Source organism: Suricata suricatta, chromosome 4 (genome assembly GCF_006229205.1).
Source record: "Suricata suricatta isolate VVHF042 chromosome 4, meerkat_22Aug2017_6uvM2_HiC, whole genome shotgun sequence".
Classification (NCBI taxonomy): domain Eukaryota; kingdom Metazoa; phylum Chordata; class Mammalia; order Carnivora; family Herpestidae; genus Suricata; species Suricata suricatta.
Window position 1 is genome coordinate 11,152,700 of NC_043703.1, and position 13,326 is coordinate 11,166,025.

General features: G+C 41.6%; 1 protein-coding gene across 3 annotated transcripts in view; it reads right to left on the bottom strand.

Annotated features, from left to right (window-relative positions):
• The window catches only part of CLYBL (citrate lyase beta like), a 253,205-nt gene that overhangs the window by 123,514 nt on the left and 116,365 nt on the right, over window positions 1–13,326 (bottom strand). The window lies entirely within an intron of this gene.

The window sequence follows — 13,326 nt, forward strand, 5'->3', positions numbered from 1 at the left end:
TGGCAACAGTGCACAGAGAAGGAGGGAGCTTTCCTTGGGCACGAGAGTAAAAGAACAGCTATTTGTTCTCCCATTGGCAGAACAGGGCCATTCGTGAGATTAGCATGTGGTGCTAATACAAATAAGCGTGCAGCCTGCTTCAGAAAAGCCGAGAAGACATTTTCAGGGCAAACTCTCATGAAGCAATTATATCGTACCTGAATCAAGTGTTCCATTTTGTACTGTAATGAGGAAAAAGTTTTTTGTGTCCAAAGTAGACATACAAGATAGCACTTAGTGGTCCACTGTGGGGGCACAGGATGGGGCAACCCCAGGGGCCGTGGGCTAGCCCTTCAGCCACTGTGAGGTGCCACGTACAAGGAGGGGAGCGGCGAAGGAACACCCTCTTAACCTGTCCCTGCCATGGAGTCCCAGCAAAAGGGTGGAAGGAGATGGGATGCAGGGCAGACGTTATCCTAAAGCAGTAGTAGGGGGAAAATCCATATTTATGGTCAATTTGGTAAAGTTTGGGTCATGCTGTTTCAGGGCAGAGCTCTGCCTCCTCAGACCATCAGAAAACCAAAAGGCAAAGCAAGACACCCCTACAAGGGCGGTCTCTTTTCACAAAGAACGAGAAAACAAACATCCATGTCAAAAATTGAAGATTCTCATTATGCTCAGTGAAATAAGCCAGACACAAAAGCACAAATACTGTATGATTCCTTCCACCTCTATGAGATACTTAGAGCAGTCAAATTCAGAGACAGGAAGTAGAATGTGGGGTAGAATGAGGATGCAGAGTTCTTTAATGGACACAGCGTTTCAGTTTGGGAAGACGAAAAATTCTGGCCATGGTGATGGTTGTACAACACGGAGAATGTCCTTGATGCGACTGAACAGCCCACTTTAAAAGAGTTAACATGGTGAATTATATGTTATATTTTACCACAATGAAAACAAAAGTTACCAAATCTGTTTTCCCTGTCATATCCATGCTATCATTTCATAAACACAATTGCACTGATCAAATTCAGTATTGATCATATATCCAATAAATACCGCGTCCACCACAAGCAGGCCCTTGTTTCAGTACGGGCTGTGGGTGGAGCAAACATGAACAAGAAGCTAGGCAGCCCTGCCCGCAGACCCTCCCTGTCGTGCAGGTATCTTCCGCCTGACGTGGCTGCAGGAGTCTGGTTCTCTGGTTCTCCAGATGCGCGCACACACAGCCTGTGTGGGGAGAAGTCCCAGAATCAGGGAGAAAAACCTATGGTGTGACTAGTAATGGGACTCAAGGAAGAGGGCAAGTTTTCCATGAGAACAGAAACCCACCACGTTTACGTGCCATATGGGTTAGTCTTTATTGGTAATTGTGGCCTGGGCACTATGGCACGCAGGCACCTGGCAGCACCTCCGAGGGTAAACACTGCCATTAAAAAAAATTTTTTTTTAATGTTTATTTATTTTTGAGAGAGACAGAGAGACAGAGAACAAGCAGAGGCAGACACAGAATCTGAAGCAGGACAGCGCCCAATGCAGGGCATGAACCCACAAACCGGGAGATCATGACCAGAACCAAAGTGGGATGCTTAACCAACTAAATCACCTAGGTGTACCCACACTGCCATTTTTTTTTAATTTTTAATGTTTTTTTTTTTTTAATTTACTTTTGAGAGACAGACAGAGACAGTGTGAGCAGGGGAGGGTCAGAGAGAGGGAGACACAGAATCTGAAGCAGGCTCCAGGCTCTGAGCTAGCTGTCCGCACAGAGCCCGACGCGGGGCTCGAACCCACGAACTGTGAGATCATGACCTGGGCCGAAGGCGGACGCCCAACCGAGTCACCCACGCTCCCCAACACTGCCATTTTTCTGAAAGGACGAGGAGGGGAGAGAAGAGTTAGTTGCTGGCCAAGCCCAGCGAGCCAAGCAGCAGACAAGGAGGGAGAGGAAGGGGGAGGGGGAGGCTATTAGAGAGGAGGCAAGGGAGAGGAAGAGAATGAGGAAAAGTAAGAGAAGGTGTAGAAAACTGGATCCTGAGGGGAAAGTTGGGGTGGATGAGAAAAGTGGGCGTGGAGGAAGGCAGACGGAAGTGAGGGTGCAGAAGGGGACAGTGGGGGAGGGGAGGCAAGATGAGAGGAGCTTTGTTTTTCCTCAAAGCTCCTTGTTTTGTGTTGAGGAGGGGATGACAATAGAGCATGTGCCTGTTACTGGCATTCGCAGTAATCCCACTTTCTTGCTCTACTTTTGGTGAGAGAAGGAGGAGCACAAGTTTTATCTGAAGGGAAAACTGGAGGGATTTTTTTCTTGGAGTGACACTGAGGTCAAGAGGGAAACCTGCACTCCTTCACTGAACACGTTTAAGAACACAATGCGATTAGCATCTCTTCTGTTTGTGGGCTGCTTCTACCCCGGGCTCCAAGAAACACAAAGAAGTCCAAGGATGTTGCCTATTAATAGTTAACTGTTGATGTCACTGAGAACTTGGTCCAGGAATGACACTCAGGACCCACAGATCTGATAGATGAATTTCCGTGTGTGATCCCAGCATCAGGAACTATGAGAGATAGTACCTGCCAAGCACAGAACAAGGAGCTTTTGGTGAATTGTAATTAAAACCTAAAGGGTATGCCATCTGATTTCTCTTTGCCTCTGTAGAGACGATTTGGAACGTTGGATCATGAATCTCTGAGTGTGAGCGATAAAGAGCACACTTGTTCCATTTCTGACCAAAGGTAAACATTCAGAGCACAGCCTTCTGTTTAGATGCTTCATTATTCATATCCCTGCCTAAGAAGATCTGATTCTAAAACACATTGCAGAAAAGGTAGTATTGAGCAGTTAATGTATTAAAACAGGCAGTGTGGGGAGTATAGGAAATATTCCCATAGGACCACCAGAAAATTTCACAAAAAAGACCATTGACAAACTATCTCCATTCAGAGATTCCATAAGTAACTGGGTTGTTCTATCTGAAAAATAATAAATTTAAAGCTGAGATGATTATTTCCTGGCAGATCTTTAGAGGTAACTGAGCAACTGTGAACTAGAAAGATCAATTTCTCCTTAACTTTTTTTTAAAGGTCACGAAAGAAGACTGTCAACCTGACAGATGTAACTATGGATTCTTTCACAGAGTTCTTCAAAAGCTCAAAGGCTGCTAAATGTGTCAAATTAATGCATCTCCCCCATGACCGGGTTCTTTGATATGAAAGTAATCATGGGAGATTTTTTTTTCCCCTCCAGAAAATGGCTCTGCAATTTTGAGAAAATAGTTCTTTCCATATCTTCAAATTTTTTTATAACTGTCATGAAAATGATGAGGGTTAATGGAATCTCCGTTTTCTTCCTAGATACTCTCAAAAATTCCTTTCAAGTGTCAATCTCAATGAAATAAGGCCAAAATGTTACATAGCTTAGAATTTTGATATTTTGTTAGCTACAGTCTTTTAATTATCCTGATTTGTAGATTTTGGGAGGATTTAATATTGATCTCTCTCTAGCACTGAATAATTTTTAGAAAAAACACAGTCTGAGTCTAATTGCCAGACCCATACCACACACACGAAAGCTGTGAATACAAGCTGTGATCATGAATCACGTGTGTGTGGCTTTGATTGTGTCGGACTCACAATAAGATTAAGATTTTTTCCCCTTCTTAATTATTCAGAGCTAAATGTGATAAAAATTAAAACTAGACATATGGATATGATCATGAAGGCTTTTTCTAACATAGTTTTTTGTTTTGTTTTGTTTTAAGTACGTGTAATGTGCCACAGGCATTAATTGCTCTAAATATCTATTTAAGGCAAGACTTCCTAGAACTTGCTCTAATTTTAAGGGAGCTCAGGGTTGTTTTTTTTCTTAATTCAGTGCCACACTTAGCACATACCATCTCGAAGTGCAAAAGAGCTTTTATTCCCCTTATTTTTAGTTTCTCCCAATACCACTCTTTTTATTAAGTTTAAAATTTTAATTCCAGTATAGTTAAGCAAAAACCACTCTTATTGAATATGTATTGTTACTTAGTTTTTGATGGAATGAATTGATCAACTGCCAGTAGTATTTTTAGTGTAAATACAAAGGGAATAAAATTAAAAAATTAGAGGCAAATCCTTTTCACGAGCTTTTGTTTTGGTTTACTTGTGGCTTCATTCACAGTGCTCTATGATGACAGGAAGAGAAATGAAACAGGTTAGCCAGAGACCAAGATAATCAGACAATTTTTTTGTGTTTGTCTTTGGAATGCATAAACTAATTTTAAAAGCTAATTTAATTTTACATTTTACCTAGACTAACACTGATATTTGTCTTCTTTGGAAAGTGCTAATGATATGCTATGAGGTGGGTGACTCAGAAGACTGTTGGGTGACAAGGACAGACCACTTGAGACTGACAAACTGTTGAAGGTTTTCATGGCACCAAATGGACAATCTCCAAATGATTCTTCCTCTGACTTTAGTTTCAGAAATGCAAGCAAGGTACAGGGGAACATTTAAGCTACAAGTCAGGAGACACAAAACATCCACTCTTAGACCAGCCTCAGATTTCAGCTTCTGATTGCCTGGCACATTTCCCAACAACTCTTGGGCACCCTGGTTCCATTCTTCCCTTTCATATCTTCTTTCCACTCCCACTTGTGCCTCCCAAAGATTTTGATGCTAACTCTACATTTAGCTGAGTTCACACTTCTTTGCTAAGCCCAAACTCCTAGAATCATTTTCCGGGGAAATTGTTCCTTACTCTGCCAGTTGTCTCTGCCTTCCCCCAGGTTCCATTCACTCAGCTTGGGTTAGGCTGGAGGACTTAGAATGTTGACTGCCCACATGGGTCAACCAGCTTCCGGTTAGTTTATGTTTGATTAGGTTACCCCTGCCAGATTTCTGTGTCTGTAATATAAGTTCTGAATACAAGAGGTTCTATTTTGGTTCAAAAACCGAGTAAGAGAGCAAACTTTGCAGTCGTTTTCCCTGGCATCCAGCACAACCTAAGAGCTCAGTTTGTCCCAATCCCAGCAAGACCAGTAGACTGCAATAACAATTGAAGAGCAGAGAAAACGATAGGATATTAAATTACGAAGCACCAACATTTGCATAGTAATTCCCACTAATTAAGAAAGAAAGATATAAGTTGTTTGTTATAAACACCACCAGGTCTTGAGCAAACACCAAGAGCTCACCACAGAGCTAAACCAAGCATTTGTCTAATCAAAGCCACTTTCCAAAGCGTTTTATTAGTACAGCTGCAGAGCACACATTTTATCACACATGCTAATAATCCCAGTTATGGCGCCTACATTTTAATCATTTGTTCTAGGCTTGTTTCTCAAACAATTAACACTAATGAATGGTCAGAATACCTCGGATCATATATGTCTAATTGCAGTCAAGAGCAGTTCTTGTCTGCATGTACATTTCAATTTACCTCTGGGGATAATGTTTGTTAATTGTATTTCTTTATACGAAAGCGAAGAAAAAGGCAGTTCAGGCAAAAAGGGACTAAGTGTTCTCTTCTCTCCCTTTGTTCCCACAAGAAGCTAAAGTCACTTCAAGAGGCACTTAATCCCATCATCCGCGGTCACAATTGCCTTGCAGCATCAATCAAAAAGAATCTGAAGTAAAATGATGCAGCTATATTGTGTAATTAAAAGCAATTCAGGTAGTTATTGCTTGGGGCCCTCTAAGGGTCCAAATACTTAAAATGGCCCTGCAGGGATCCTCAACACTGTAGTGTTTCAAATTTGGTCACCAATCAGATCTGGAAGAAAGGGAGGAATATGCAAAAAAAAAAAAAAAAAACCCCACAAAAACAAAAACCCAAAACAAGAACAAAAAAGCCTACCACCCTGTCCTCGTGTGAATTGTAAAGCAAAAGAAAAGAGGAGGGAGAGCCAAAGTCTGAGGTGAAAAAGCCCCACTGTGTTCAGCTACAAAATGAAATCAACACAGAAGGGTGACAGAGAAAACCGATGTCTTCCGAATTCAACAGTCCCTGTCCGATCCACCTTGTGCACATAAGGGAAAAAAAAGTGTACTCAAGTTGACTGGGTCTCTTCAACATGGAATGGAACAGCTTTGTAGAACCTATAATGTTAACAGGTAGAGGCTATCTGAAAATTCAAACTTACTAAGAAAATATGAATAAATTTATGGTATGTCTAATTCCACAGTTACTTATAAAGGCAAGATGTGAAAAGTACCCTTTAAAAGTCTGGCACAGATTTCTATCACTATTTACTTAAATCATTAACAAAAATTTAAGCGTTGAAATGTTCAGGTTTCTTAATTTGGCTTTTTAAGCCAACAAGAGTTTAACATAGTGTTTTCTGCTTTTAACAAAGAGCCATCAGTGACAGAAGGCTGGAAACAGGCATAATTCTCTGGTTTTGATTCTCGGCTAAAATATTTTTAAGTAGAAACAAAACTCCTCAACAGATGTAAGACTAGATGTTAAAATAACAATGTGTGTTTACCATCACTTTCCCCTTTATGATAAAACTGTAAAAGAAGGCTTCCTGTTGATTTATGGAAGAATTTCTGGAAAAAAATCCTAAGCTCAAGCCTGAATGAGCTATTAATTATTAAGGAACTTTTCAAAAAAGACACCAGGTTACTCTCAGGATAAGCTTCATCTCGAAGCAGATGAGAAGCAGAAATGCTCCACTCCTCACTCAAACAGGGCATTTCACAGCAGCGTCTATAAATACTTTCTAAGTTCCCGTTAGTGGCAAATGTCATTGACCTAAAAACTACTATGTGTGAGCATGTGAGGGTTATAGGATTTAACTTTCAAATCACAAAACGATTATCAACATCCAACAACAGATCATTTAAACACAGAATTGTCCTCATTTTCCACACAAATATTCTAGCAACTTATGTGAGTGCAAAAGCTGAGAACAGAAAAATGCAAAAGTACTGCCTCAAAGTACTTTTAACTTTATACAAAGTACTGATGTGCAAAAGAGCAGAATGGAACCAACTGTGTTTCCATCTCTAAGAGCACCAAACTTTTAAAAACCTGTTATTTAAAAAAAAATCTGTCTATCTTGCCTTTCCAACGATAATGATCATAGTGTTAGAGATACTGTATATGCTCAAATGGTTGTGTTGTCAGTGAAGTGTTTTCTGTAAGTTTAAATTTTTTTAGTGTTTATTTTTGAGAGAGAGAGAAAGAGAGCAAGAGCGAGTGCATGCAAGTGGGAGAGGAGCAAAGCGAGAGGGAGACACAGAATCGGGAACAGGCTCCAGTTTTTGAGCCGTCAGCAGGGCTCAAACCTACGAACTGTGAGATCATGACCTGAGCCGAAGTCAGACACCTAACCAACTGAGCCACCTAGGTGCCCTCCATGTTAAAAAAATTTTTTGGATGTTTTCTGTAAGTTTAACCCTATTTATTATTATTTGATGTTCAGTCTTAGAGTGTCCATTCAAAATCATTACCCTCAATGCGTGGGAGTCACGGGTCTGAAATCTTCCCCCACTGCCATGTTCTCATCACCCTTATCTTCTAGGTAACACTCTCCCCATGGGACTGAGAAGAGCAAGTGGATAACAGAAGTGCTGTGCAGTTTATCTGAACCTGAATCCCTGTCTCTGTACCTACACCACCAAACTTCTCAGATGATCTGTTTCAAAATCAGGCATAGGTGCTTCTTTGCCACAACTGTGCTATTCAAGATAAGTTTTCTAAAGGCAGGGTGTTTAAATTAAAAAAACTTTATTTTTGTCCACCAAAGCATAGATTTCATGTCCTATAGTTTTTTTGTTGTTTTTTTTTTTTTTCACTAGCTTTTTGATTAAAATAGGCAGGTACTTGCCTGGGTGGCTCAGTTGGTTAAGCGTCAGACTTCGGCTCAGGTCATGATCTCACAGTTTGTGAGTTTGAGCCCCACGTCCAGCTCTGTGCTGACAGCTCAGAGCCTGGAGCCTGCTTCAGATTCTGTGTCTCCCTCACTCTCTGCCTCTCCCCCACTCATGCTCTCTCTCTCTCTCAAAAATAAACATTAAAAAATAATAAATTTTTTAAAAAAATAAGCAGGTACTTTCTCTGAGGGGAAGAAAGTGTTAACTTTTAACAGGGGACATTTTAGGAATACCCAAAACTGAACTAGGCCAAAGGGAGAAAAACGAATTCATTGAAAATGAATTTCAGGCAAAAGTGTGTACTATGATCCGGCCCTTATGATAATCTTTAACACAATTCCCACTGACAGGTGCTTTATCAATATCATATTTTTTTTCTTCTTGAGTCCCAGGTCTCAGCACTGCTCCCTTGTCCCTGAGGCTCCCCTGGCGCTCCCTAGGGATGGTGCCCACCACAACTGGGTCCTTTAGTTCCTGCCATTGATCCAGCTGTGTGCATGCTGACTAAATGCTGCCAGGTCAAGCTGGAGAGCAGGACTTGAAAATTCGGTGCTAATTACTGTGATTACAATCTGTGTGTCAAGCAGCCAAAGCCTCTGGGAAATGTCCACAGGCAACCTGCCTCTGAATCAAAAATCTCAGTTTGAGAGATGAAGAATCTATATACACCGACTTTCCAGCTTGTGAAGTCATAATATGGGCCTCAAGTTGTTCATGATACCTTCTCTGGAAGCATATGACCTAAGGCAAGCCCAACATTCAGAATATACAAGGCAGAGAGGAGAAGTGATCACACAGAACCCATGCAGCCCCCAAAATAGCAAACACCCCTGAGCCGTGCAATATCATGCTCAGATGGCAATTTTCCAGAGATGACCTGAGACCCTCGGAACCCAACCAGGGAGTGAGTGGGCACTTCCAAAAACATGCTCCTACACAGGCATCATCACTCTGCAAACAGCAGGTCAGACTCGTCATGAGAACCTCAAACCCCTGAGTACCCATGTGAGCCATGTATTTACCACCAAGGCCCCCAAAGGTAGATATACTGGAATCAGAAAAACTGATTTCACAAATGTATCTTAAATGACATTTAAGAATCAAAAAAATGTTGATGCAAGGGAATGCTTAACAGATCATTTTGTTTTCCTGGGCTCACAAAACATTTCTTAAAATAAGTTTGAGTCATTTGGGAACAGGATGAAGGGGAAGAGCAAGGTGTACTCCTAGCTCTTTGGGAAGGCAGCTAGTTTTGCTCTGGAGTGCACGGCTCCTTCTCCTGTCTTCACAGACTATGTGCAGATATGCTTTCCTGTCCACAGTAAACAAATGCAGTTCTTCTCAGAGCACGATGCTTAGAACAGAATTAATCCTTTGAGTCATCATATGAAATCCTACAGGAATTTCTATACTTGTTGTGACATGACAATGTTAATGTTTCCAGACACTGCCAAAAAGTCGTCATTTCACATCTAAACCATCACAGGACCCTTCTGTGGCTGGTGAATAACACACGCTTTCTATGTGCCCATCACAAGGATTTTGGAGGAAGAGAGACTTTTCAAGGGGACACACTGGCCAGTGTAGTCCCAGGGCAGCAGGCAGAATCTGACCTGTCATTTTCAGCCTGGCTTGAATTGGCCAACACATGTCAAGCATCACAGAGCCTTTATGAAAATATGACTTCAAATATTTTTCTTTCCTCCCATTTTCAAGTACTCAGTTCACAAAGTGTGTCTGTGTGTTTATTTGAAAATGAAATCATTTTTATTTTATTTTTTGAGGCAGAGGGAAAGGCAGAGGGAAAGGAAGAGGCAGAGGGAGACCGGGAGAGAGAACCTTAAGCGGGCTCCACGCCCAGGGTGGAGCCTGCCCGGGGGTTCCAGCTTACAACTGTGAGATCATGACCTGAGCTGAAATTAAAAGTCAGATGCCCAGCTGACTGAGCCACCCAGACACCCTTGCAATTACTTTTAAATGGCTCAGTTATTTCAAATCAAGAACCCCAGAGAGCCTGGGTGGCTCAGTAGGGTAAGCGTCTGACTCTTGATCTTGGCTCAGGTCATGATCTCACAGTTCATGGGATTGAGCCCTGCATTGGGCTCTATGTTGACAGCACAGATCCTGCTTGGGATTCTCTCCCCACCTTTTTCTGCTCTGCACGTGTTCTGTCTCTCTCAAAATAAATAAAAAATAAATTTTAAAAAGAACCCTAAAAAAAGAAGGTAATAATTTCAGTATGAACCTATGCTATAAAATGCCTTTATTTGATTAGTTATTTAGGTTATTTGCTGATTACTCAGCATAAATAAAACTTAAAAAAATAGAAGTCATCATATGCTTGAACATTTTGGTAACTTCGGATGGTAATTTTTGTCTTTTTAAGATTTAAATGAAATCATAGTTTGGCAAAACAAACCATTACTAAAGTTTAAAAATGGCCACAGATATATTCTCTTGTGTGCTGAATTCTCATAAAGACTTCTGTTAATGGCACAACAAGATCACAGCTGAGTGTCCAACTAGAAGAGAATGCAGATGGGACAGCGACAGTTGTGCTGGTGGCTCATTCCCCACCCCCACCCCAGGTGCTGGCCCTTACTCCCTCCTTTTCACAAGACTTTACTAAGCTCCATTCTTGTGCATCTGCCACTTAAAGTGAGCGATCTAGTAAGTCAAAACGTTTGAATACCTAAGTTTTCATTGTTTTGTTTTTTTCCATGCACAATGAGAGGAACCACAAATCTCCTTCATCTTTCTGAGTCTGAGTCTTTGGTTCAGTTCAGCTGGCAATAAGAACTCAGCCCTTTGGCTCATGGTCACTGACACAACTTTATCAGCATCTAGCACAAGATCCTGCATGTGGCCACACTCATGTTTGTTAACTGACTTCATTACCAACTTCCTTCTTTTAAATTACAGGGACCACAGAAGTCATTATCATTGAGTTTCTCCATGGTCAAGAAACCCTTACATTTGTTCCATTTCGCAGATGAATTCTTCTAAGAACTGTCTGTGCTATACTATGCAATAGCCACAGTCTGTCCCCTGCAGGCTGAAGAACAGCTTACTCTACAATACCAGTAAATAGCAAATACTCCAAAAATATGCTCTGGTCAATACAAATAAGGACAATGAAGACTGTCCCAGAAATAATTTCAATCAATTTTATACAATTGATCTCCTCTTTCAAGGAGCCCTTAATTTACTCAATTCCTGATTGAGTTGTTACATGAATCATGCAGGCTTAACTACAAAGATAAAGACAGACATTTCAATCAGGGAATACCCATGATGGTTTAATTAAAGAATTTTTGCATCTCACTTACAGAATATCGCTTCTTAAGTACGGCATGGCATTTATTTAAAATGTCCCAGAGGCAATTAAGCGCTGATTAACAATAAAATTTTCTTCCTTAACTTCATTCTCAATTACCATGCAGCTCATTTCTCATTGCCTGGAATTTCAACACATGGTACTCAATGGATTTAACTCACATGTAATTTCACGTAATCCATCAAAACCAGTTAGAAGACTTGAAGTCCACGGAGCTGGCCCTTCCTACAAGGTAGGGATTGTACTTGTGGTAGGTCTGCCTCACTTTCCACCTGCAGCTTGCAGTCCAACCACGTCCAGAGCTGTGTGAGGACTCTAATCTGAGTTATGATAGGAACAGGGGACAATAGTCAGGACGGCATTCCTAACCCTGAGAGTTCAGTTTTTTCTTGAACTCAGAGGAGGAAAGATAGTGATAAATACTCTACTTGCCCATATGACTCATCTATTCTGTGCTTTGAAGAGAAACAAATGGTCATGATTCCTCAGACCTGCCATCTCTGAGCTGCTCTCCCGTTTCCCTGGAAAGCAGGTGAGTGGTAAGGAAATCAGAGCAATGAAGGGCTTGGGCTCCAGAATCCAGCAGACTCGGGTCTGGTGACACCTAAAACATGTTACTTAGCCTCCCTAAATCTCAGGTTTATTATAAATAAGTTTGATATAACAATAGGATTGCTGTGAGAAACCAATGAAATGATGCAGGTAACACCTGATAAAATGCCTCACACACACAGAAAATCCAATAATAGCTACTATTATTGAAGAGAAGACACTTCCCCCTCCTCTTCCCTGACTTCTGTGAGTTACACATGTGGGTCTAAAACAGGATCACCTAGGATTCTTCACAGGCGTGCTGTTTTTGCACACATGTGTGCACATAGTAACTGGCACTCTGCCACATCTAGGAAACACACCTACCGTGGGGATGGGAGACCACATCCAGGTTAAGGGTCTAAGAGTTGGCAGTGTCAAAAATAAAAACATCAGGTTATGTCTTCTCTCTGATGCCCTACAGGTCTTCAGAAGTTAATAGCTAGACAAGCTAGATATCAATTTTGGCTTCTCTGTGAATTTTTAATCAGCTCTAAAATAATGTTTCATGATTGTCTATGCACATTAATCTCATCTAAAAAGAGGAAAATCAAGGGGGAGCCTGGTGGCTCAGTAGGTTAAGCGTCTGACTTCAGCTCAGGTCATGATTTCGGGGTTTGTGAGTTCGAGGCCTGCATGGGGGCTCTCTGCTCTCAGTGCAGCGCGTGATTCGGATCCTCTGTTGCCTCTCTCTCTGCCCTTCCCCTGCTCATGCTCTCACTCTCACCCAAAATAAATAAGTAAACATTAAAAAAAAAACTTTTTAAAAGAAAATCAAAAGGATTTTTCCATTCATTTTCCCTTAACATCAGATAAATTTTCCTTTCATTAGTTCCACAAATAGATATCGGACACCTAAGCCAAGCCCTTGGGATATTAATGAGGAGAGAGCCAGCCATCTGGGAGGCTGAGGTCTAGCTAGGGAGACAGACCCAAGCCCTGAGTCCCTAAGGCAAACAGAGGCCAGAGGCCCAGGAGTGGGAGGGGACATTCACAAAGGCTTCTCAGAGGCAGGGCAACCTTGGAACCAAGAGGACAAACTACGGAGGAAAAAGTGGTTCGTGAGTGGAGGAGAATGAGGAAGAGCACAGGGGAACTCATTGATTTCATCTCAAGGATCACCAGTGATTTTCTTTCTTTGCAAATGCCATGTGCAGCTCTGTCACATGTTGTCTTCATGCATATGGGGGTTCCCACACATAAACACTAGCTCTCGGGGACACCAAGCCTGTGTCTTTTTTTCCAATTCTGCAGTCTGTCACAGGGAGCAAAACAGTGACAACCCAATATAAAATGTTCTGAACCAGAAAAGCTCCTCTTTTTTCTCTTTGATAAGATTTATTTATGCCTTAAAGTTATCTTAGATATACATAGGACTTCAACTCTTGATTTTGGCTCAGGTCACGAGCTCACGGTTGGTGGATGGAGCCCCGTGTCAGGCTCTGTGCTAACAACATGGGGCCTGCTTGGGATTCTCTCTCTCCCTCCCTCTCTCTCTCTCTCTCTCTCTCTCTCTCTCTGCCCCTCCCCCTCTCTCAAAATGAATAAACTTTTTA